At 35.3% G+C, this 25,718-nt stretch overlaps 1 pseudogene; it reads right to left on the reverse strand.

Moving 5' to 3' along the window:
• The window catches only part of LOC143404136 (actin-related protein 2/3 complex subunit 1A pseudogene), a 38,122-nt pseudogene extending 13,801 nt beyond the window's left edge, over window positions 1–24,321 (reverse strand).
• Window positions 24,322–25,718: the final 1,397 nt, after the last annotated feature.

A 25,718-nucleotide genomic window follows, 5' to 3' on the forward strand; every position in this document is an offset into this window, starting at 1 on the left:
GCTAGGTTTCATGCATTGTGGGGATTGAATGTTGCATAATGGAGGGGAACATACGATACTGCCTTTGCTGCTAGGAGATCAGGGCACTCTCCCTCTAATACAAAGGGCATGGGAAGTCCTGTGTGGACTCACCTCAGAGTCAAGACTGAATACAGGCACCCACATGGTTACCCAACCCCATGTCATGCTTGGGTGCCTGTTGCTAACAGGGCTGGAAGGGAATGATATGGTTTCTACTGAGGCCATGCCTATGGGTCCATGCTAAAGGGGCTTTGAGAAAGTTCTTGGCTCCAGCAGGTGTCCTGCCCCCAAGTGAATACTGTTACTAAAGAGGCAGAGAGCAATGCCCCAGTTTCAGCTCCTGCCACACCTCTTGTTGCACACTAACACTGAAGAGGCAGGTTCTGTGATTCTCCTGTTGCTTGCTTATGCACTTCCCACCACTGCCTCACACCTGCACTGAATCTGAGCATGCATTGGTGTTAGAGATAGGAGCTGGCACCACAGAGGGGTGCTTCAGTTCCTGCAACTGCCTCTTCCCATACAGCATCCAAGCCTACTCCACTCTCTGCATAGAGGGCATATGCTTCAGGACCCTTATAAGTTCTCGGACTGCCAGTACCAGAGACACTTGCTGGTAGTGGAACTAGCATCAACAACACCTGAGGAAATCTTCATCACCTGACTGGAGCCACAAGCCACAAGTCCCCTCTCTTGCATGGCTCGTGGAGACAGTGGGTATTTCACACTCTACCAAAGTATGCACTTCGTCATGAATTTGCCCAAAGTCATTAATTACAGTTGAAGAAATCAAAGGAGATGCACTATAATGCCTACCTGGAAACAAAGTCAATGTTACCTACTAAGCTGACCCAAGACACCTTCAGGAGAAATCATGTAGGAGGAATTCTGCCCCATAAGAGTATCTAGAGATAACTGACACAAATTTCAGCATAAGGGCATGAGAAATATGAAGAAAAAGTAACAGGACACTTTGAAAGAACATAAGTCTCTAGAAATAGATCCCAAAGAATGTACACAATGCCTAACACAATGCCTAACAAAGAATTGTAAAAATCAGCACAAAAACTTAATGAGATCCTAGTGAATACAGAGAGAAAACAACACTCTCTGAATAAGAAATTCAGCAATAAGATATAGATTTTGAAAAAGAACCAAAGAGAAATCTTGGCAATGAAGAACTCAATAATAGTCCCATTTTAAAATGGGCAAATGATCTGAATTCACCCTTTTCAAAGTACATATACAAATGTGCAATAAATATATGAAAAAATGAGCAATATTATTAGCTATCAGAGAAACACAAACCAAAATTGCAATGAGATACCATCTCCAACCAGTTAGAGTGGCTATTTTAATTTTAAAAGTAACAAATATAAAGATGTGGAGTAAAAGAAAATCTTTTACATCATTGATGGGAATCTAAATTGGTACAATTATGAAAAACAGTATTGAGGTTCCTCAAAAATTCAAAAATAGAACCACTGTGAGGTCCATTTATTCTATTCCTGAGTCTATATCTGAAAGAAATGAAGTCAGCTTACAAAAGGCATAGCATTATTCTCATGATTATTGCAGCAGTATTCATAATAACTAAGATATTGAAGAAATCTAGATGATCAACAACACTTAAATGGATAAAGAAAATTATATATATATATATATATATATATATATATATATATTTATTTATATATATATATATACACACACACACATACATATATACTGTGATTATAAAATCACAGGAGTATAAAATATATAAAATGAAGTATTATTTAGCCATTAAAAAGAATTAACACCTGTCTTTTGCAGCAAAATGGATAGAACTAGAGGACACCATGTTAAGTGAAATAATCCAGACACAGAAAGACAAGCATTGCATGTTCTCTCTTTTATGGATATGATCAGTGCACATTGCATTCTTTTGTTAAAATATTACATTGAATCTCATTAATATGTGTTAACCTTTGAAGACTCAAAAAATTACAGTTGAAAGCCTCAACAAAAGACAAGTGGAAGAAAGACTCTGAACGTGATGAGTCTCTTGAACAATTGGATAGAAACACAGGATTCAGTCCTTACCTATCAGCAACAACCTTGAATGTAAGGGGACAATTAAAAGAGACTGGGTGAATGGATTCAAAAAACAAAAGCCCGACTACATACTGCTTACACAAGACTCACTTCAGTGATAAAGACACCTACAGAGACTGAAAGTGAAGACATGGATAAAGATCTTCCATGCAAATAGAAACAAACTAAGCAGGAGTGTTAAAACTCAAATTTAGGTCACAAGTTTTCAATTCTATGAATAATTGAAAAAAATTAACATGGGTGCATTAAAATAGGTTGTAAATCACAATATAGAACTTATGTATCTTTTATTATGTATCTTTTATAAGGATGAAAATGCAAATTGTCATATAAATAGGATACTAATAAAAATATATGTCATATTATAAATAGAACAATGGACAAACATGATATTATGGTTTGGATCTTTAATGTTTCCTTAAAAGCTCATGTGTTAGGCAATGCAGGAATGTTCAGAGGCAAAATGATTACATTTTGAGAACTCTAATATCATCCGTAGATTAATCATTTGCTACATTAATAACTTGAATAAACTATTGGGTGATAATCTAGGAAGGTGAGGTGTGGCTAGAAGAAATTAATCACTAGAGGCATGGCCTGTACTATATTTGTCCTTGGCCCCTTTACCTCCCCTCTCTGCTTTCTAGCTACCATGACCTGACAGCTCTTCTCTATCACAGCTGTCTGCCATGATATTCTGTCTCAGGCCCAGTGCAATGGAGTCAGCTAACAAAAAACTGAACCTCTGAAACTGAGATCAAAATAAATTATGAATCTTCTAAGTTGTTCTGGCCAAATATTTTAATCACAATGTCAAAAAGCTGATTCACACATGTGTTTTTTTTTGTTTGTTTGTTTATTTGTTTTTTTCTTTTTTGTAAATTGCACAGTAGAAAGAGGTGATGGGAGGGGAGGGGAGGGGAAGGGGGGATAGGAAGGGCAGCAGAATAAAATAGACACTAGTATTGCTGTATGTGTAAACATGGCTGTATATCCAATGCGATTCTGCAACCTGTACACTTGGAAAAATAAGAAATTATACCCCATTTGATTCAAATGTATGATATGTCAAGATCATTGTATTGTCATGAGCAACTAATAAAAAATAAATAAATATTTTGTTGGTTTCATATGACATGGCTTGTCTTCTTGTTGCCAGTGTTCTTAATCTGAGAATATCAGACTTGACTCCTTTTGTCAAATCTAATAACATCTTGGACAGTTGTCAGTCTGGGAGTATTATGCTTTATCCCTTCTGATGTTTTTTTTCATTGCTTCATTTTAGATATGCTAAGCAGATTTCACATTTAAAATCCAATAAATGTATGAGGTTGAGGTTTTTATTGTCTTTTTTCACAAATTTGTATACACGTATTTACAATACACATATCAATTATTCAAGTAAACAGTCCAATTTCACTTTTTACCTCTAATAGAAGAAATATAAAGAGGCAGCCTTCACTGCCTGCCAATCCCCTGCTGTTTGCCAGCCACTCACCCACTGCTTGCTCCCAGATCACCCTCCATTTGCCCACAGATCACTCTCTGATTGCTGCTGGTCACCTGCTGTTTGTCTACAATTCATTCACGTATCACCAGCTCACCAGCAGATGGCCTGCTACTTGCTGCCTGATACTGCCTGGAGGCCCATTGCCAGGCTACCTGCAGGTTTGGTTACACACAGCATCGTGGGACAGCATCTTGGGACACTGACAGGGCCTGGAAATCTAGGGCCAAGGGACCTGCAGGTTTGCAGCCACCACTTCTGCCATCTGGAGGCACATCCTTCTCAGTCTGGGGACACTGGTCAGGGCCTGGAGATCAATTGTCAGGGTACCTGCAGGTCTGGTTGCACTTGAGGTCTTTCTGATGGGTATGCTAGTGGCCACCATGTGGCTGCCTCTTTGCGGGGTTCCTTCTTTGTGTGAGTGAATCCCTAGTGGTCTCTCTGCAAGTTGGAATGGCATTGAGATCTTGGGGCTACAGTGAGGCAAATCCTGGGGAATCTGAAGCCCAGATCTCTCTGATTGCAGCTGGGTCTATGTGAGCCAGTCTGGTCCTGGGAAGCCTGTGGAAAGCTGGAGATTGGGGGCATTTCCCCAGAGGGAAGCACAGGTTGAAGGAGCTGAAGAGAACTGGGCTCTCTCCAGCTCAGTGAGTCCTGAGATGCATGGGGACCAAAGGGGCCAGCTACAATGGGTGGGATGACTGAAGAGGGTGTGAGGACATCTTGCTGTCAGCTCACTCAGCCAACTGGTCAGCACCCACCAGACTGAAGCTACCATCAAACTTCAGACAAGCCCACCTATTGGTGGAGAAGGGAAGGTGAGAAACTTTTGAATGCCAATAGAAAAAATTTTCCAATTTTTCATGGAAGAATTTTTTTCTTTTTCTTTTTACTTTCTATCACATCTCTACCATCTTTGAAACCAAATATTTCTCTTCCAGCAGTTTTTTGAGGAATGGCATGTCTGAATAGTATATTACAGTTTTGTTGTGCATTCTTATATTTTTACCTAAAAATCTGTACAGATTTTTTTCTCTTATCTGTCTCTCTGGATTCTCTTTCTCACTTCTCTCAGGCTAACAGCCAACCTCTATTAATTCCTCCTTCACTTACTATAAAATTTTACCTCTATCTTCTCTCCTTCTCTCTCATAAACATCACATCCTACACTGCTTATGCTCCCTCTTTGTCCATAATTTGAAATGGTAAACTCTTTTAGCAAAGTCACTGTTTATATTGTAGATAATAATTGAACATACCATTTCTGTTTATTGTGACAAAACTGTAGATGCCTTAGTAGGAGCTATTTGGTTTAAGGCTGTACATTATTTCCATTGAGTGTTGTTATTTTTGTTCTTCCCCTTAAAGGTGGGGTACAGGAATCTTTCAGGGACCCTATAAGACTATAGGGAAGAAACTGTACTGTCTCAAGATCCATACTGCTAGATGGGAAGACACTATGAAATGACATGAAAAAACAAGAGAACAAAGTACATCAAACAAACCAAAATGTTCCAACAAGAGAATCCATAGACAACACAGTAGCAGATTTATCAGAGAAGGAGTTTAGAAGGAACAGAGTTAGATTTATCTTCAAAATAAAGGATGCTATCAGAGAAAATACAGAAAGTGAGAAATTACTTCAATAAAGAAATAAAAAGGAATCAAGCAGAAATCCTTGAAATGAAGAAAATAATAAATAAAATTAAAAATTCAAAAGTATCAACAACAGACTAGACCACATGGAAGACAGAACCTCAGGCAATGAAGACAAAACATATACTTTTGAAAATAAAGTCAACACTCCAGAGAAGATGGTAAGAAATCATGAACAGAACTTCCAGGAAATATAGGATAAAATGAAAAGACCAAATTTAAGATTTATTGGGATAGATGAAGATGCAGAGATACAAACCAAGGAATGCACAATCTTTTCAATGACATTATATCAGGAAATTTCCCAAATCTAAAGAATAAAATGGAAAAATCAACAATAAGAAGCTTATGGGACCTCAAATGTACAAAATTACAGCAGACCCACACCAAATCACATTATACTTAGAAGGACTAACATGGAATTTTAAAGTATGTGAGAGAAAAGTATCAAATTACATATAGGAGGAAACCAGTTTGGATCTCAGGTAATTTCTCAACTCGGACCTTCAACACTAGGAGTTTCTGGAATAATATATATCATTCATATATATATCTGAAAGAAAATGGATGCCAACAACGAATTTAATATCCAGCAAAATTGAGCTTCAGATTTCAAGATGAAATAAAAATCTTTCATGATACACAAAAGTTTTTTTTTTTTTAAATCACAACTAGAAAACTTGTAATACAGAACATTCTTAGCAAAATATTTCATGAGGGAAAAATGGAAAAAAAATAAAAACCAGTAGAAGGAGGAACTACACTAAAGGAAAAGTCAATCAAAAGAGAAATTAAGGGCTGTGTTTGTGGCTCAGAGTTAGAACGCTTGCCTGACAAGCATGAAACACTGGTTTCAAACTTCAGCACCACACAAAAATAAAATGAAGGTATTGTGTTCACCTGTAACTAAAAGATAAATATTTTTTAAAAAGAGAAACTAAGTCAAGTTAAAAAACAAAAATAAGTCAGCCTCCTTATATCAGAGAAAACATTCAGCATTTGTTTTTTGGGGGGATTGGCTAACTTCACTTAACATTATCTTCTCCAATGCCATCCATTTACTGCAAATGCTATGATTTTATTCTCTTTTAATGCTGAGTAAAATTCCATTGTGTATATATGCCACATTTTTTTTTATCCATTCATCCACTGAAGGGCATCTAAATTGGCTCCACAGTTTAGCTATTGTGAATTGTGTTGCTATAAACATTGATGTGGCTGGTTCCTGTAGTATGCTGTTTTTAAGTCCTTTGGGTATAGTCTGAGGAGAGGGATAGCTGGGTCAAATGGTGGTTCCATTCCCAGATTTCCAAGGAATCTCCATACTGCTTTCCATATGGAGAATATTGGCTGCACCAATTTGCAGTCCCACCAGCAGTGTATGAGTGTACCTTTTACCTCACATCCTCACCAACACTTATTGTTTTTGGTCTTCATAATAGCTGCTATTCTGACTGAAGTGAGGCTGACTCATAGTGGGGTAGGGAGAGGGAGCATGGGAGGAATAGATAAGTTCTAGATAGGGAAGGGGGGTGGAAGGGAAAGGGAGGGGGCAGGGGATTAGCAAGGATGGTGGAATGTGATGGACATCATTATCCAAAGTACATGTATGAAGACATGAATTGGGTGTCAACATACTTTATATACAGAGATATAAAAAGTTATGCTCTATGTGTGTAATAAGAATTGTAATGCATTCTATTGTCATGTATTTAAAAAATAAAATCAACCATTAAAAATATATATAAACAAAAATGACCAGGAATACAAATCAAATCTCAATAATAATCCTGAATGTTAGTGTTCTAAGCTCATCAAACAAAAGACATAGACTGGCAGATTGGATTTGAAAAAAAAAAAAGACCCAGCAATATACTATCTTCAAGAGACTCACCTCCTAGGAAGAGACATCCACAGACTGAAGGTGAAAGGATGGGAAAAAAACATACCACTCACATGGACTATGTAAACAGCAAGGGTTTCTATTGTCATATCAGATAAAGTGGACTTCAAGCCAAAGTTAGCCAGAAGGGATAAAGAGGGAATTTCATACTGCTTAGGGGAATCATACATCAAGAAGACCTAACAACTGTCAATATTTATTCCCCAGACAATAGAGCTTCTGTGTACATAAAAAAAACCTTTTAAATTTCAAAAATCAAATATCATGATTTTATTCTCAACACAATAATACTGGGTGATTTCAACACATCTCTCTCACCACTGGTTAGATCTTCTGAAAAAAAGCTAAACAAAGAAATTATAGGACTAAGTAATACAATCAATAATTTAGACCTAATGGACATATATAGAGAATTTCATTCATCAATGAGCAAATAAACTTTCTTCTCAGCAGCACATGGATTTTTTTTCTAAAATAGACCATATGTTATGCCACAAAGCAACTCTTAGCAGATACAAAAAAATGAAAAAAAAGAAATACTACCCGAATACTATCAGATCATAATGTAATGAAATCAGAAATCAATGATAAAATAAAAAAATAGAAGCCACTCCAACACCTGGATACTAAATAACACGCTATTAAATGATGAATGTAAAGCAAAATAAATCAGGGAAGAAACTTTAAAATACTAAGAAGTAAATGAGAACACCAATGAAACATATCAAAAATCTAGGACAATATGGTGGCAGTGCTAAGAGGAAAGTTTATTGCACTGAGCTCATTCATTAAAAGAATGGAAAAACAACAAATAAATGATCTAACATTATATCTCAAAGCCCTAGAAAAGAAGAACAAATTAACACAAAAAGCACTAAAAGACAGGAAATAATTAAAATCAGAGCTGAAATCAATGAAATTCAAACAAAAGAAACAATTTAAAAATTGACAAAAGGAAAAACTGGTTCTTTGAAAAACCTAAATAAAATTGATAACCCTTAGCTATGCAAATGAAGAGAAAGAGAAAACTCAAATTACTAAAATTCTTCATGAAAAGGGAAACATCATGAAGTACACTACCGAAATACAGAAGATAATTAGAAATCATTTTGAAAATGTATACTCCAATAAAATAGAAAATCTTGAAGACACTGACAAATTTCTAGAGACCATAATAGAATCTGCCCAAACTGAATCAGGAGGATGTACACAATTTAAACAGATCAATTTTAAGCAATGAAATAGGAGATACCATCAAAAGCCTATCAACCAAGAAGAATTAGATGGATTAGATGGATTCTTAGTCAAGTTCTACAAGATTTTCAAATCATAATTTTAACACAACTACTCCTCAAATTATGCAATGAAATAAAAAAGCAGAAAACCGTTTCAAAATCATTCTATGAGGCTAGTATTAACACTGATACTAAAACTAGACAAAGACACATCAAGGAAAGAAAATTTCAGAACCATATCCCTGATGAGCATGGATGCATAAATTCTCAATAAAATTCTGGCAAATTACATACAAAAACATATTTAAAAGATCGTGCACCATGATCAAGTGAGGTTCATTCCAGGGATGTAAGGTTGGTTCAACATATGGAAATTAATAAACATAATTCATCACATCAATAGACTTAAAAACAAGAATTATATGATCATCATAATAGATGCAGAAAAGGCATCTTATAAAATACAGCATCCCTTCATATTCAAAACACTATAAAAACTAGTGATAGTAGGAACATACCTCAATATTGTAAGAGCTATCTATGCTAAGCCAAAGGCCAACATCATTCTAAATGGAGAAAAATTGAAAACATTTCCTCTACAAACTGGAATGTTTCTATTTAACATAGTTCTTGAAACTCTATCCAGAGCAATTAGACAGATGAAAGAAATGAAAGGGATATGGATAGGAAAAAGAAGAAATCAAATTATCACTATTTGCTGACAACATGATTCTATACCTAGAGGATCCAAAAAATCCACCAGAAAACTTCTAGAACTAATAAATGAGTTCAGCCAAGTAGCAGGATATAAAATCAACACCCATAAATCAAAGACATTTCTGTACATCAGTGACAAATCCTCTGAGAGGGAAATGAGGAAAACTACCCCATTTACAATAGCCTCAAAACAAACAAACAAACAAACAAATAAACTTGGGAATTAACTTAATAAAAGAGGTAAAATATCTCTACAATGAAAACTACAGAATGCTAAAGAAAGAAATTAAAGAAGACCTTAGAAGATGGAAAGATATACCTTGCTCTTGGATATGCAGAATTAATATTGTCAAAATGACCATACTATCAAAAGCTCTATACAGATTCAATGTAATTCCAATCAAAATCCCAATGACATTCCTCAAAGAAATAGGAAAAAGCAATCATGAAATTTATCTGGAAAAATAAGAGACCCAGAATAGATAAAGCAATCTTTAGCAAGAAGAGTGAAGCAGGTGACATCACTATACCAGACCTTAAAATATACTACAGAGCAATAGTAACAAAAACAGCATGGTATTGGCACCAAAATAGACTTGAGGACCAATGGTACAGAATAAAGGACACAGAGACAAATTAACATAAATACAGTTATCTCGTACTAGACAAAAGCTCCAAAAATATTTTGGAGGAAAAAATAGCCTTTTTAACAAGTGGTGGTGGAAAAACTGGAAATCCATATGCAGCAAAATGAAATTGAATCTCCATCTCTCACCCTGGACAAAACTCAAAGTGGATCAAGGGCTAGGAATTAGACCAAAGACCCTGTGCCTAATAAGAAAAAGAAAGCAGACCAATATTATCATATTGGTTTAGGACTTGACTTTCTTTCAAGACTCCTAAAGTTCAATAAATAAAATCAATAATCAATAAATGAGATGAATTCAAACTAAAAAAATTCTTCTCAACAAAGGAAACAATCAATAAAGTGAAGAGAGAGCCAACAGAATGTGAGAAAATATTTACCACCTCTACATCAGATACAGCACTAATCTCCAGGATGTGAAAAAATAACTATATGGTAGTTTTATATATAAAGAACTATATATAGTAGGAACATATCTCAACCTTGTAAAAGTATCTATGATAAGCCAAGGTCAACATCATTCTAAATGGAGAAAAATTGAAAGCATTCCCCCTAAAAACTGGAACAAGACAGGATACCCTCTTTCACCATTTCTGTTCAACATAGTCCTTGAAACTCTATCCAGAGCAATTAGTCAGACAAAAGAAACTAAAGCAATAAAAGCAACTAAAGCTACTCTAAGATTTCATCTCACTCCAGTTAGAATGGCAATCATCAAGAATTTAAGCCACAATAAGTGCTAGTGAGGGTGTGGGGCAAAAGGTACACTGATTCATTGGTGGTGGGATTGTAAAATGGTGCAAGCAGTATGGAGTTTCCTTAGAAAATTTGGAATGGAACCACCCTTTGAACCTGCTATCCCATTCCTGGATGTATACCCAAAGGACTTAAAATTAGCATACTGCAGTGATGCAGCCACATAAATGTTTATAGCACCTCAATTCACAATACCTATACTGTGGAAACAACCTAGATGCCCTTCAATAGATGAATGGATAAAGAAACGGTGACATGTATACACAGTGAAATATCACTCAGCCTTAAAAAAGAATGAAATTATGGCATTTACAGGTAAATGGATAGAGTTGGAGAATATCATGCTAAGCAAAGTAAGCCAATGCCCCCAAACCAGAGGCCAAATGTTTTGTCTGATAAGTGGATGCTGATCCATAATGTGTGTGGTGGGAGCAAAGAAAGAAGGGAGAAACTCTGGATTAATCAGAGGGGAGAAGGGGGAGGAGAGGGGTGTGGGGGATAAGATGGTGGAATGAAATGGAAATTCTTACCCTATGTACAAGTATGATTTCCAAATGGTGTGACTCTACATCATGCATGACCAGAAAAATGAAAAGTTGTGCTCCATTTGTGAATAAATTTTTAATTAAAAATTAATAAACCCTTGGTGGGAAGGAATCAGACAATCATGCCAATAGATGCAGAAAATGTCTTTGATAAAATTGAGTTTCACTTCATGATAAAAACCCTAAAGGAATTAGGATTATACCTCAATATAATAAAAGATATATATGAAAACCCATAGTCAACAATATACTGAATGGGGAAAAACCCAAAGACATTATTAAAAATGTTATTGGTTGTTTTTAGTTATACATGACATTAGAATCCATTTTGATATTATTATGCATGCATGGAATATACATTATTCTAATTCAGACCCCAGTACCCCTCCTTCTGCTTCTCTTTCCCCTGGTCCCTTCCCTCTATTGATCTTTCTTCCTTTTACCCTTAGTTAATTTTTTAAATTAATTTCTTTTGGATGTACACTGTGGTGTATGCATATATGTACATAGGAAAGTTGTGTTGGATTCATTCCACTGTCTTTTCTTTTTCTATCCCTTCTCCCTTTTTTTAATTCTCTTTTGTCTAATCCACTAAACTTCTATTCTCCCACCCCATTATTGTGAGTTAACTTCCACATGTCAGAGAAAAATCCAACCTTTGTTTTTTGGGGATTGGCTTATTGAACTTAGCAGGATGGTCTCCAGATCCAACCAGTTGACAGCAAATGTCATAGAGTCATTCTTCTTAATGGCTGAGTAATACTCCATTGTGCATATATACCACATTTTCTTTATATATTCATCTGTTGAAGGGTACCCTAGACTGGCTCCATAGATATTATGAATTGTCCTGCAAATATTGATGTGGCTGTGTCGCTGTAGTATGCTGATTTTAAATCCTTTGGATGTATACTGAGGAGTAAGACAACTAGGTCAAATGGTGGTTCCATTTCTCATTTTTTTGGAGGAATCTCCATACAGCTTTCCAGGGTGTTGCGCCAGTTTGCCTTTCCACCAACAATATTTGAGCATACCCCTTCCCCACATCCTCACCAACATTTATTGTTATTGTATTCTTAATAATTTCAATTCTGACTGGTGTGAGATGGAATCTCAGTGTAGTTTTAATGTGCATTTCTTTAATTAGTAGGGATGTTGACCATTTTTTTCATATATTTGTTGACCTTTTATATTTCTTCTTTTGAGAAGTGTCTGTTTAGTTCTTTTGCCCATTTATTTATTGGGTTATTTGTGGGTTTGGTGGTAAGTTTTTTGGGTTCCTTGTATATCCTGGAAATTAACAACCTGTCTGATGAGCAGGTGGCAAAGATTTCCTCTCATTCTGTAGGGCTCTCTCTTCATGATCTTGAGTATTTTCTTTGCTGAGAAGAACTGAAAGCATGTTGTCTAACATGAACAAAGATGAATGTTCACTCTTATTTAATCAAATAGTAGAGCAATTAGGCAAGAGCAAATAGGCAAGGAATAAATAAAAGTCATATAAAGAGAAAGAAAGGATGCCAAATTATCATGTTAACAGATGGTATTATTCTTTACCTAGAAAAATCTAAAGATTTTCCCCAAAGACCATTACAATAAACAAAGTTACAGGATTACAAAATCAACATAAGATGCTTCTGACATTTTCATATGTCAATAGTGAATTTATTGAGAAAGAAATCATAAAAACAATCTCATTCACAATAGCTACAAAAATAAAATACCTAAGAATAAACTTTATCAAGGAAGTAGAAGATCTACACAGTGAAAATTACAGAACAGATTAAATAAATTAATGAAGATACAAAACACCAGAAAGTCCTATATTTATCTAGTCCTATATAGACTAGATAAATAAATACTCTTAAGATGGCCATTTTACCCAAAGTGATTTGCAGAGTCAATGCAATCCTTATTTAAATACCAGTAATCTTCTCCACAGAACTTGAAAAAATAATTCTAAAATTCACATGGAAGCATGAAAGACCCCAAACAGCCAATGGAATTTTGAACAAAAAGAACAAATCTAGAGATATCACAATATTTGATTTCAAGACATATTACAAAGTTATAGTAAAAAAAAACCCAGCATGGTATTGGCATAAAAATAGACATATAGACAGAATAGAGAATCAAGAAATTGATCCATTCATCTATAATCAACTTATTCTTGACAGAGATTCTAAAACTATACATTGGAGAAAGGGCAACCTCTTTAATAAATGGTGCTGGGAAAACACATGTAAGACCCCTACCTCTCACTCTGTACAAAAATTGACTCAAAATGGTTGAACAATATAAATATGAGTCTGGAAATCATAAAAAGGAGAAAACACAGATGAAACATTTCAAGACATTAATATAGACACTTTTTTGGATATGATTACAAAATACAGGAAACAAAAGCAAAACTAGAAAAGCAGAATTCTATCAAACTAAAAAGTTTTCGCAGCAAAGACACAAAAGAATGAAGAGGAAACCTACAGAATGAGAGACAATAATTGGCAATTCTTTATCTGACAAAGAATTAATACCCAGAATACATAAGGACCTCAAAACAATTAATAGAACAAAGTACAAAACTACAACCAAAATACCAAGTATTCCATTTTTTTAAAAAATGGGCAAATAATTTGAATAAACACTTCCCAAAGGAAAATATACATATGGCCAATAAATAAATGAAAAATGCTCCTTATCATTAGTCATCAAGGAAATGCAAATCAAAACTGCAATGTGATACCACTCTATACAGTTAGAATGGCTATTATTTTTTTTTTTTAAAAAAGAAATAACACATGCTAGCAAGGATGGGGAGAAAATAATTATATACACTGTTGATATTGTAAATTAGTACAGCCACTTTGGAAAACAATATGGCATTTCCTCAAAAAACTAAAAAGAAAAATACCATGTAATCTAGCTATCTCAGCATACAAGAAATATCTGTATGTCCAAATTTATTGTGGGACTATTACAAAATAGGCAATATTTGGAAGGTACCTAGGAACTTGTTGATCATAAAAAAGTGAATGGATAAATAAAATATAGTATATAAAGAAAATAAAATATTATTCAACTATAGAACAAACGCCTGACCTTCTCAGCAAAATGTATGGAAATGGATGAAATAATTTATTTTTGAAATAAGACAGACAAACAAAGGTAAGTAATACATATTCTCTATCATATTTGGAAACTTAAAAAAAGTCAACCTGGATATAGAATAGTGATAAAGTTTGGAAAAGTTGTTTGTGGAAGTAGGAGGATGCATTAAGGGAAGTTGAATTTTATCAGCGCACATTATGTTCATGTGTTGAACCTCATATGTATAATTAACATTTTTTCAACAAAATAATTATTAAAAAGTACTGAAATAAAACACATTATGGCTATTAGCACAGAAATAGAAAGGAAAATAAGAGATTACTATAAACAACTATATGCTACAGATTGTATAATTTGGAAAAATAAATACATTTCTAGATTTATACATTCCACCAAGACTGAATGAGGAAGAAAAAGAAAATCTAAATAAATCAATAATAAGTAAGAAAAAGTCTCTCATCTAAGAATAACCCATGACCCAATAACTTTACTGTTAAAATCTACCAAACATTAAAGAAGAATTCATATTAATGCTTCTCAAACTCTTCTAAAAATTTGAAGAGGAGGGAATACTTCCAAATTCATTGAACAAGGCAAGCATTATCCTGGCACCAAAGCTAGATAAAGACACCAAAGAAAAGAAAGGTATAGGTCAATATTTTCAATGAATATAGATATAGAAATTTCAACAGCATACTAACAAATTGCTAAGTATGGGGGTTCATCCGTATAATCCCAGCTACCTGGGAGGCCAAGGCAGAGGGATAGCAAGTTTGAGGCCAGACTGTACAACTTAGAAAGACTCTACCTCAAAATAAAAATAAAGGGGCTGGAGGTATGATCTAGTGATAGGGCACTACTTGTTCAATCCCCAGTACTGCAAAACAAAACAAAAGTAACTAAAAGAAAAGCAATTTTAATTTAACAGCACATTTAAAAGATCATTGATCATGATCAAGTGGAATTTATCCCTAGCATGCAAGGATGATTAAATCAATGAACATGATATACCAGATTAACAGATTAAGCCCCCCAAAATACATGATTGACTCAAAAGATTTCTTAAAAGCATGTGAAAAGTTCAACATTCTTTTATGATTAAAAACATTCACAAAAAGTAAAGAGAAAATATATGGAGTGACCCAGCATATTATTGAGGGGTTCTTCTTTTTTGCTAAGGAGGGTGTAAACCACCTGAGAACTTAAAGTCTAAAATAATTTGTGAAGAACAAAAGACAAAGAGTCAGAAATGTATTTACAAAAGCAGAGTTCCTGACGGATCCAGTCCAAAAAAGGCCTTGAACTAGAGAAAGGAAAGATGGCTCCAGTGGTTTATTTAAGGGGGTACATCCAAGGCAGGGACAAGGTTTCAAGGGCAGAGTCTTGCTTCAGGGTGTCTTGCAATCACAGGTTGATTGGCATCTTGGCAGGTTACACCCATCTCAGGTGCTGACGGAACATGGTAGAGTAGGATAGAAATTCACAATATGTCAGAGCAGTTAACCAGAGAAAATGTCCACTGGTTATTCCCAGACATCAGACATTCCTATCCACTAGGCTTGATACACAGTGGCCCACATGCAGCCCATGGATGGCTGGCAACAAGAAAGAAATTCATGCATACCACTATACAAAACAATGACATTACAAAGGAAGACAGAGAGGAGAAAAAGGCATTCTACAAAAGAGCCAGAAAGCAATAAAAATGACAAAATGGTTCTGAGGCTGGCCACTTTGCCTTCCAGCTCTGAGATTCTGTCTTCATCAAGGTTTAATCTATTAGAGACACTTACAATGAAAAATTTTGTTTGATTTATTATCTTTCATTTCTAAGATTTCTTTTGATTCTTTTTCAATATTTTATCTCCTTATTGAATTTCTCATTTGCATCCTTACTGAATTTTTATTTTTTCTTTTTAGAGATACATGATAGCAATTAGTTATACTCCATATATGTGCTGACTCTTTATTCATTCAGTTATTTTTCTGTTTTCTCTCAAAAATCATTGATATTTTTTATAATTGTATTTTGATTTCTTTTCTGATATTTCATCCACTTCAATGTCATTGGAGTCAGTTGCTAGTGAATTACGAACTTAACGAGGTGTCATGTTACCTTAATTTTTCATATAAGCTCTGTATCCCTGTATTGGGTTTAGAGGGATTTATCTTTTTCTCTTTGAGTGGGTCTTTTTAGGGCACAATTTTTTACTTGCCAAAGTGTCCTAGAGTGCTCTAGATTGAATCATCTTATATGTGTGGGTCCATAGTCTTTGTATTAACTTCGTTTTTGCCATAGCAGTGATTGTCCATAGTTGGGAACTGGGTGCCCACCCCTGTTTCTACTTGGGACCTGGACATTAGCTTAGATTTTTGTCTCTTCTATTCTTTGTATAGCTGAAGATTGAGTGTCATTAATTTGTATTTGGAGCAGGGTGTGTTGTCTTTTTGTTGAATTTAGTTCAGAAGCAGAGTCTTTATCCTGTGAACTTGTAGTGTCCCTGGAGGTTCCAAGCACCTCACACAATAGGGCAAAATAAACAAGAGCAAAATCCAATGCGAACAATATACAGTAGTAAAGTAAATACCTGTTTGCTACTTGACATGTACAATAGTAATTACAAAAACAAAACAAAACAAAACAGGAATGGTGGGGGTCAGCAATTGTGAGCAGAAAAAAACAATAACTATGAACTAGATCTGGCTTTTAGGAAAATAGGGGGTGTCAAATATGTCATCCAGAGCAGTAATAATTACATCATAATTAATGGTGGGGGCAGGAGTTATATAAACCAATTAGTTCTAAAAGATGGTAAAACTATAGTTAATTAGGAAGCTGAGACAGGAGGATCACAAATTCAAAGCCAGAGTCAACAATTTAGTGAGGCCCTAAGCAACTTAGTGAGACCCTATCTCAAAATAAAAAATAAAAAGGGCTGGTGATTTCACTTGGTGGTTCCGAGTCTTTGGGTTCAATCCGAGTTTATCAGAGAGAGATAAAAGAAAATGTGCTAGGAAGCTAGTAAACAGTTTACAATTAACAAAAATGGACAGAGTGGGCAAAGGAGAGGAAGGGGTAGGGAGGGTAGAGGGGGCAGGAAATATGATAAAATGAGATGGACATCATTACCCTAGGTACAAATATAGTACAATATTGTTATAAGGAAAGAGATAAAATAGGAAAAATAATGTAAAGGTTTAGAGGAAGAAAGAACATTAGAATTTGGCTGTTAGCAGGAGAGGAAAAGAAAGAGAAATAAGGGAAAGAAACAAATCAAAACAAAACCAAAGTGTACAAACCAAAAAACCCTAACCCTCAAAAATCAAAGCAAGGAAAAATAAACTACATTTTTTAAATGCTAAAAATGAGGGGGGGGGCTGGGGATGTGGCTCAAGCGGTAGCACGCTCGCCTGGCATGCATGCGTCCTGGTTTGATCCTCAGCACCACATACAAACAAAAGATGTTGTGTCCGCCGAAAACTAAAAAATAAATATTAAAAAATTATCTCTCTCTCTCTCTAAAAAAAAAAAAAAAAAAAAAAAGTGAGGGGGAAAAAACAAGGAACAAGTATATATAGTATATATATGTTCCTGACCCAGCAAGCACAGCAAAATTTCTCTCTCTCTCTCTCTCTCTCTCTCTCTCTCTCTCTCTCTCACACACACACACACACACACACACACACACAGAGAGAGAGAGAGAGAGAGAGAGAGAGAGAGAGAGAACATCTTAATGAAAAATGAAGGAATTGTCTCCATTGAGGTGGTTAAAATAGGCCACAAGAAAGGATGGTTGCTGTCTATGCCCAGCTGTCTTTCTGTTTCTTCTTGAGCTATGAGGAAGGAGGGTTGGTGGGGGGGAGAGGGAGGGAGCACTCCACTGCTGATGCTGTTTTCTTTTGCTCTCTGAGCAACCAGTAGGAGTGGCCTAAGACTGAAGCTGGTTGAAATAAGTCTCAGCTTTCTTTCACACCAGTATAAAGTAGGATGCAGTGGGAAGTATCTCAGCTTGAGTTTTGTCCACACAGACCAGATTGGTACAATTTCAGTGTGCAGCTACAACAGAGTTCTATGAGGGAAGGTCTGGTGGGTGGGGCTTAGCTTATATCAGGTCTCAGTGACTTTATTGGGTCTTATCTGCTCTGGAGAGATTAGATCAACACACCCCAAGGGCCTGGCAGTTGCTGATCTCTGTTTGGAATCTGGATCTCAGGAGCTTCCAAATATTTTTACTTGGGGGCAGGGCAGCCAATCCTTCACACACTGTGCTGTTCTTGAATACAGCCTTCCCAGGCTCAGTCCCTGAGTGTATTCTTACCTGCCTGTTCATATTACCAACCTTCTTCAGCTGGCCATGTAATCTGCCAGACTCAAAGAAGAAGCAAGCTGAGCTAACATTAGCCTTGCTTTTCTGACTTAAATCCCTCTGGGAATATCTTCTCTGTGCCTGTTTCACTCATGTTCCACTAGGTATACCTTAGGTCATATGGTAGGTGATTGCTAGAACAGTTGTGGCAATGTTTGCTGTGATCTCTTGGCTCCTGCAGCAGCAGCTGCAGCATAGCCACCTCAAGATGGCTACCACCTCAGCTCTCTGCAGTCAGTTGAAAAACAGAGCACTTCTCAATCACCAATGAACAGTGCATCTTTTAGATCAGCTAAATTCAGGCTGCTCTTCTGATCCCAGGTGTTTTTATACCAAATCTGTATTTCTCTCTGTGCTTTCCCTCCTCTATGTTGAACCAGTGCTGCTATAAGGGGACAGATAAATGAGAATGGTGGGAACACAAGGTTAAGAGAATAATTCTACACACAATAAGCCTGCTGTGCTGACCCCCTATAAGCTTTCTTTGCCAAAAAAGCAATCTGCCTGCAGCCCTTCCTGGCTTAGGCAAAGACAAAGTTCAGGTAGTTAGTGTAGGTAATGTTGGGGGGTCGTGTCAAGAGAGAACCATGACTGGTTATCACAGGTTATCAAACAGAGAGGACAGTGGGTTGTTAACCTCTGCAATTGTGCTCCTGGGCACTCTAGGTTACTAACAATGAACCTCCTTGTCCTTACTCTTGGGCATAGAAATGAAAGAGAAGACAATAATTAAAAGAGGAGTTCTGGGGTCTATGAAAGAGCAAGACACACCCCCTCCTATGGAAACCCAGCTTTGGGGTCCCTTCTCTTTTGAGAAGTCTATTGCTATCACTTTCTTAAATAAATGCTTGCCTCAGCATTTCTCAGGTGTTTAATCTTCAACAAGAGCCCATTCCTGATCTTCTAGACTGGTATTATTGCCACTGCTTCAACCAGCTTGGCTCCAATGTATTCATTTTACTTTGCTTAATATACCAGAATTTCTGAGTCTCTAAGACACTCCAACTTTTCAATATTGAATTGTAGTAAAATCCCTCTTTCACTTATCTCACTTAGAAGCAGTATTCCCACTGCTTGAATCCTGAGCCATGGAGCAACTAGGAATGTAGTCTTCCTCTAAATGCCTATATTAAATTTTACTGCTTAAATAGATTTTTAAAAATTTATGTTTTCTTTTTAGATATACATAAGAATAGAGTTTATTTTGGCATATTATATTTACATGGAGTATAACTTATTCTAATTAGGATCCCATTCTTGCAATTGTGCATGATGTGGAGTTTCCCTGACCATGTATTCATATATTAACACAGGAAAGTTATGCCTGATTCATTCTACTGTCTTTATGATTCCCACCCCCTTTCTTCCCTTCGTTTCCCTTTGTCTAATCCAACAAACTTCTATCCCCGCCCCCCATTGTGCATCAGAGGTAACATTCAAATTTTGAATGTTTGGGGGACTGGCTTAAAAAGATTTTATTTTTAAACAATCAAACATCTCTATCTAGTGGGCTGAACCATATCTTCTCCAAAGAGGTCTGAACATATTTCAACTTTTTCCTTTTATGTATACTGCTACTCAGCCCAAGGGGTACCATATTGAATTTCCTTCTATCTATCTTTAAAAAAGTGTATATGAAATAGTAGATCTTACACTTTATTGTTGTTAAAGATTATTTATATTACATTTTTCCTGTTTTACTGTGTAATTTAAATCTCCCTTTTGGACCTAGACTACTACACTCATAATATAGATGTGGGTGTTCCTGATTCTTTTGTTGAGGAGAATGGTAACAAAAGCATTCCATCTTAGAAAATATTTAAATGATAATAAATACACTACTGGTAGAAATATGAATGTTAAAGTTTCTTCAAGAAAAGCATCACATGGAATTTTCCAAAATTCAACTGAGTCATTAGCCCACTGTGTTAGTTATCAATACATTGCCTCACCATTCTGCACCTTGTAATATATGCTTCATGATAAACAATAAAATTCCTTTAAGCATGTTTACTTAATGCAAGCACAATGTGAAGCTTTCTTTTAGAGACACTGGAGAGGAATTGCAGGAGGAAGAATCTCTTCTATCATGTCTGAAATGGGCTAAAATTTGGCAATGTGGGTGAGGCTACTGGGTAGAGTACTTCCCCAACTGAAGGCCAAGAATATGGTCCTTCTGTGACTGCAGCCTCTGGAAACAACACTTTTACAGCCTTGTCTACAGAGAAGCCAGAGTCTCTGCATACCCTCAAAGGGCCCACTGCCCATGCCAGAGCCCAACTTTTCTCTGGACATTTCCTAATGTCCTGTGCATATCTGCTTGTTGCCTAGGGAAAGTAGAGCATATACAAACATGCTGTTCATTTTTTAAGCCCTAGGTTCTAAAAAACTCTTAACATATCTGCCACCAAGACTCTTGCTACAAATTCACTCCAGCAATTGAAAACACCACTCCCCTGAACTCATTAGGATTGCCTTGGCTGATAAATTCTAAAAGCTGTCATTTGAGTTTCTTTATTTATACTCTTTATCATAGATAATATTTTCTTATATTAAACATTCCCTGTTGAACCTATGGTGTAATTTTTATAAAGAGATGGGACCTAGGTTGTTATACCCACAGAGCCAAGAAGTTTATCTAATTCTAACTGGACATATAGGAAACAAAACAAATAGCAGCAGAAGCAACAGCAACAACAACAGAGCCCCTAAGAATATTTTTAAATTGTTTGAAAAGCATAAATAATGAAAAAGGTCTTAAAAGAAACCAAAGGAAAAATAAAATTAAACTTATGGGAATAAGAATTAATGATTTTCTTCCTGTTTAAAAAAATGGAAGTCAGAAAATAATTGAATGACACATTTGAAGTCATGGAAATAAAAATTTCTAATCTAGAATTCTACTTGTAGAGAGAAAAACCTTCCAAAATAAGGCAAAAAAAATTATGGCATAATAATAATACCATATAAAATAGACTTAAAATAATAATATCATATAAAATAGACTTAAAATAATAATATCATATAAAATAGACTTAAAAGCTTAAAAGAGGCAAAGAGTATGTTATAAATTAAATTATTATCTGTCAATGGGTACCTAGGCTGATTCCATAACTTGACAATTGTGAATTTTACTGCAGGTATCTCTGTAGTGTGCTGTCTGTAATTTCTTCAGATATAATACAAAGAAGAAATTAACCAAAAGAAGATATATACAAAGAAGAAGGCAATAATATTTTTAGTTTTTTATGCTACCTACTTACTGAGTTCCATAATGGTTGCACTAATTCACATTCCCAACAACAGTATATAGAGGTTCCCTTTTCCTTAAATTCTCACTAGCATTAAAGTTATTTGTATTCTTTTTTTTATATCAGGAATTGAACTCAGAGACACTTGACAACTGAGCCTTAGTCCTAGCCCTTATTTTGTAATTTTATTTAGAGACAAGATCTCACTGAGCTGCTTAGTGCAACTAAGTGAAACTAAAGGGTTGATTAATTTGGTCTTCAGGTGTTTTATTGAGGATTTTTAAATCTGTTTATCAGGGATGACAGTCTGTTGTTTTCTTTACTGTGTCTTTATTTGGTTTTGGTATCACAATGGTATTGACTTTGTAGAACGAGCTTAGAACAGTTCCTTCCCTTTCTGTTTTATGGAATATTTTGAGGAACAATGATACTATTTCTTATTTAAAAGTCTGAGAACACTCAGCCATGAATCTGTGCAGTCCTGGGGCTTTCCTTGTTGGAAAGCTTTTTATTACTTGTTCAATCTCATTTCTTATTATTACTTTAGGTTTTATTATATTTTCTTGATTCAATTTTGGTAGGTCATATATGTCTAGAACTCTATCCATTTCTTCTAGATTTTTCAATTTATTAGAATATTTTCAAAATAATCTCTAATGATTCTCTGGGTTTCACTGGTATTTGTTCTAATTTCCTCCTTTTCATCTTTGATTCTATTGATGTGGGTCTTTTGGCTAGTGTGAATAAGGGTTTAATCATCTCAAAGAACTAATTTTATTTCATTGACTCCTTGCATTGTTCTTTTAGTCTCTATTTATTTCAAATCTGATCTTTATTATTTCTTTTCACTACCAATTATGAGTTTGGTTTGTTCTTGTTTTACTAAGACTTTGAGATGCATTATTAGGTCATGTATTTGACACTTCTCTCTCTCTCTCTCTCTCTCTCTCTCTCTTAAAATATAGGCATTTATAGCTATAAACTTCCCCCTTAGAACTGAATTTAATTTATCTCTTAGATTCTGGTATGTTGAGCTTCCATTTTCATTTAATTCTAGGGTCTTCTAACACTTTCCCCCAATTTCTCCAATGAATTACTGATTATTCTAAAGTGTATTTTTGTTCAAAAATCCATGTGTGTTTGTATAATTTCTTTCATTTTAAGAATGTGTATATCTTTACCAGTGAAGAGTGTTTCTTGCGGTAATGTATTTGTTTACAATAAAACAAAATATATATATTGTTTAATGGTAATATATATATATATATACACACACACACATACATACATACATATATATATATATTAGAGATATGATCATGCTATAGAAATATCATCTATACCAAAACTTGTAAGAATCAGTGCTCAGACTAACATTTACATCCATAATAATGGAGTTTTCAAATTAGAATAAAATATATTCCATGCATGTGCAATTGTGTCAAATTAATGGATTCTACTGTCATGTATAACTAAAAAGAACAAATAAAATTCCATTCACACACACACACAAAACCATTAAATGCATACATTGAAAAATAAGAAATATTTTAAATAAAAATCCCAACCTTGTACCTTAAGAGAAAGGAGAAAGAGGAGAAGAAGAAGAAGAAAGTGAAGAAGAAAGAGGAGGAGGAAGAACAGGAGAAAGAGGTAGGGGAGGAGGAAGAGGAGAGCAAACTAAACCCAAAGTCAACTAAAGAAAGGAAATAATAAAGATTATAGGAGAGATTCACAAAATAGAGAAGAGAAAATCAACAGAGACAAAGAACCCAAAAGTCAGTTCTTTGAAAAGATCAATAGAAATTACAAACTTCAGACTAATGAAGGAAAAAAAGAGATGATCCAAATAATTAAAAAATGAAAGTGGGGCATTACTACTGATCCTAATAGCAAACATTATAAGAGATGACTAGGTTAAATAAGCTAGAGGAAATGGAAAAAAAAATGAAATTAACAAATCACTCAAACTGGTTCATAAAAAGTAAAACTTTAATAGATCTAAAACAAAGAAAGAGATGGAAACAGTAATCAAAAACTTCTCTGGGGACCCAGCCTCCCCTGCAGGTGTGTCTTCCACTCCCACCTGTGGGGAGGAAGTGGGTAGTTGGGGTGGGGGCCTTTTAGCGGTGCTGGTCCCAAGTCTGTGGTTCAGCCTCCAGCAGGGCACCTGGAGAAAAACCCAGGGTTCGGCCTGGTCATCTTGCACTGAGAATGGTGGACGATCAAGAAAAGGTCACATTTCAGACCTTCTGGGGACTAGAGGCTCAACCCTCACTCTAATGGCCTGCACCAGGTCTAGATCCCTGTGGGATGCCACTGAGCACTCCTGTTCCACCCCTCCACCTGACTGAACTTGCAAGTCAGACAAGGCTCTAAACGACAGCACCTGGAGCAGGTTGCCTGCTGGTCTCCCCACAGAAGCCAGAGCCGCTTGAAAGACACAATGATGAGCACATATTCCTGGCGCAGAATCATCAGGATACCTGCCCATCAAGTCCCAGGGATTCATCGAGAGTCACCTACTGTGCCCTGGGTCAGGACAGCCAGTGATGCCCTTAGGGTTCAACAAAGAGCCTTCAGGTGGTCAAGTAGCCTCACAAAAATCCAGCACTGTTCTTGACTGCTTTTACATTTTCTTAAATCAACTATTTGTTTACAGTAAAATAAAATATAACATCTTAAATTTTAAAAAAAAGCTTCTCACAAAAATGTTCATGACCAGATTGTTTCCCCAGGTCAAATCTACTAAGCATTTAAAGAATTAAAACAATCCTTCTCAAACTCTTCCAAAAACTGAAAGGGAGAACACTTTTTAGTTTATTGTATGAGACCAGAAATACCCCAATATCAAAGCCAGAAAAAAAAAATATCCTAAGAAAAGAAAAATATGGAGAAATATTCATCATGATCATAAATATAAAAATCCTCCCAAAATACTAACAAATAGAATCCAACAAGATGTTAAATAATTATTCACCATGACTAAGTGGTGTTTAACCAAGAAATGCAAAGGTGATTCAACAAAAGAAAAGAGAGTGATTCATCACATTAATAGGATGAAGGGGAAACCCCAAATTATCTCCTTTTATGCAGAAAAAGCAATTGAAAAAATTTGTCATTCTTTCAAATAAAAACTTTTAGTAAACTAAGAGTAGAGAGATAATCCTCAACACGATAAGGTGTATTTATGAGAAACTCACAACTAATATGATACATGGTGAAGGACCAAAATATTTTTTCCAGATCAGGAAAAATAATACATATATCCCTGAATTCAACATTGTACAAAAAGTTCTAGCCAGAGCTATTGAGGAGAAAAAGAAATAAAAAGTCAAAATTTGAAAGAAAGAGGTAAAACTATTTATTTGCAGCTGATGTGATCCTTTTTTTTATTTTTTAAATACATGACAGCGGAATGTATCACAATTCTTATTACACACATAAAACACCAATTTTTCATATCTCGGTTTGTATATAAAGTATGCTCACACCAATTCATGTCTTCATACATGTACTTTGGATAATGACGTTCATCACATTCCACCATCATTGCAATGATGTGATCCTATATAAAAAATCCAAAACCATCCACAATAAATCTACCACAAGTAATAAATAAATATGTCAAAATTTTGGGGTATGAGAACAATACACAATATTCAGTTATAATAAATAATATGAAAAGGAAATTTAAAAAGCAATCCTGTTTACAAGAGTATCAAGATCTTCTAAAAGAATCAAATACTTAAAAATAAATCTAACCAAGATGTTGAGTACTACAAAAATAGCTGAAAGACATTAAAGAACACATAGATAAATGGAAAGATATACCACATTTATGAATATGGATACTTAACATGGCTAAGATATGTATATCATTCAAATAAATCTGCAGAAAAGCACAAT

The sequence above is a fragment of the Callospermophilus lateralis genome, chromosome 7 (assembly GCF_048772815.1).
Source record: "Callospermophilus lateralis isolate mCalLat2 chromosome 7, mCalLat2.hap1, whole genome shotgun sequence".
Taxonomy (NCBI): Eukaryota; Metazoa; Chordata; class Mammalia; order Rodentia; family Sciuridae; genus Callospermophilus; species Callospermophilus lateralis.